Source organism: Cicer arietinum, chromosome 1 (assembly GCF_000331145.2).
Source record: "Cicer arietinum cultivar CDC Frontier isolate Library 1 chromosome 1, Cicar.CDCFrontier_v2.0, whole genome shotgun sequence".
Lineage (NCBI taxonomy): Eukaryota > Viridiplantae > Streptophyta > Magnoliopsida > Fabales > Fabaceae > Cicer > Cicer arietinum.
The window spans coordinates 29045085-29047176 of NC_021160.2; positions in this window are offsets into that span (position 1 = coordinate 29045085).

A 2092-nucleotide genomic window follows, 5' to 3' on the forward strand; every position below is an offset into this window, starting at 1 on the left:
TGATGCATCTCACCAAGGTTTGGGATGTGTTCTGATGCAACACAAGAAAGCTGTGGCTTATGCCTCGAGACAATTGAAGATTCACGAAAGGAACTATCCTACTCATGATTTGGAGCTTGCCGCGGTTGTTTTTGCATTAAAGATCTGGAGGCATTATTTATATGGGTGCACGTTCACCGTGTTCAGCGACCATAAAAGCTTGAAATATTTGTTTGATCAGAAGGAGTTGAACATGCGCCAGAGACGATGGATGGAGACTCTCAAGGATTTTGATTTCACACTGCAGTACCACCCTGGGAAGGCCAATGTAGTGGTTGATGCGTTGAGCAGAAGAAGTGTATCGGTGTCTTCACTGATTATGGCTAGACAACAAGAGTTGTGGGAAGCTTTTAGGGATTTGCACTTGAACGTAGAGTTTGCACCGGGAATTTTGAAATTCGGAATGATTAAGATCTCGAGTGGATTACTTGAAGACATTGCGAATTCTCAGGATGACGTCTTAATTCAAGAGAAGAGGAATCTAATAGTACAAGGGAAGACGACTGAGTTCAAGATTGGGGCAGATAATGTTTTGCGGTGTAATGGTAGGATTTGTGTACCAGAAATTACAGATATGCGGAAAACGATTTTAGAAGAGGCGCATAAGAGTAAGCTGAGTATTCATCCTGGAGCAACAAAGATGTATCAGGATTTGAGGCAGAATTATTGGTGGCCAGGAATGAAGAAACATGTGGCGGAATATGTATCCACTTGTCTAACTTGTCAGAAAGCGAAGGTGGAACATCAGCGACCTGCTGGAATGTTGCAACCTTTAGATATACCTGAATGGAAGTGGGACAGCATTTCCATGGATTTTATAACCGGATTACCAAAGACAAGGAGAAAGAATGATTCCATATGGGTGATAGTGGATCGACTAACTAAATCTGCTCACTTTTTGCCGGTAAGGACCACCTATAAGGTAGATCAGCTAACGGAGATCTACATTGCTGAAATTGTGAGGTTACACGGGGTACCATCGAGCATTGTATCAGACCGTGATCCGAAGTTCACATCGCATTTTTGGGGAGCATTGCACGAAGCGTTGGGAACGAAGCTACGATTGAGTTCAGCTTACCATCCACAAACGGACGGACAGACTGAAAGGACGAATCAGTCCTTGGAAGATCTGTTGAGAGCATGTGTTTTAGATGATAGGGGAAGTTGGGATGATGTACTTCCGTTGATTGAGTTCACTTACAACAATAGTTTCCACGCGAGCATTGGAATGGCACCTTATGAGGCTTTATATGGGCGCAAGTGTCAAACGCCCTTGTGTTGGTATAAAGACGGTGAGAATATGATTGTCGGACCAGAGATGGTGCAACAGACCACAGCTAAAGTAAGGAAGATCAAGGAGAAAATGAAGACTTCACAAGATCGCCAGAAGAGTTACGCGGACAAGCGTCGCAGACTTTTGGAATTCGAACAGGGTGACCATGTATTTCTGAGAGTCACACCTACTACTGGAGTAGGTAGAGCCTTGAAATCGAAGAAGTTGACTCCGAAATTCATTGGACCATATCAGATTTCTGCACGAATTGGGCCGGTTGCTTATCGGATTGCATTACCTCTGATACTGTCCAATAGTCCTGACGTGTTTCATGTGTCACAGTTGAGGAAATATCTCGCAGATCCATCTCACGTGATCGAACCAGACACAATCCAGTTAAAGGATAACCTGTCGTTCGAAGTACCACCCGTGAGAATTGATGACAGGAAGATTAAGCGGTTGAGGACCAAAGGATGTTTCGTTGGTCAAGGTGATCTGGGACCCAATTACTGGAGATGCGACTTGGGAACTGGAGAGCAAGATGAGGGAACAACATCCAGAGTTATTTATCGATGCATAGTTTCGAGGACGAAACTAATTTTAGGGGGGGAGTAATGTAAGACCCATAATTTTAAAGTACCCTTTTATGTATTTTTGGTATATTTTGGATTTTGGCTCGGAGGCTTTTAAGCCAAAGTTAATAATATTTTGGAGTTTTATAATCAAAAAGGTATTTCGATGCCAATTAGAATTTCTCGTCGATAAATAAATTGAAATTAA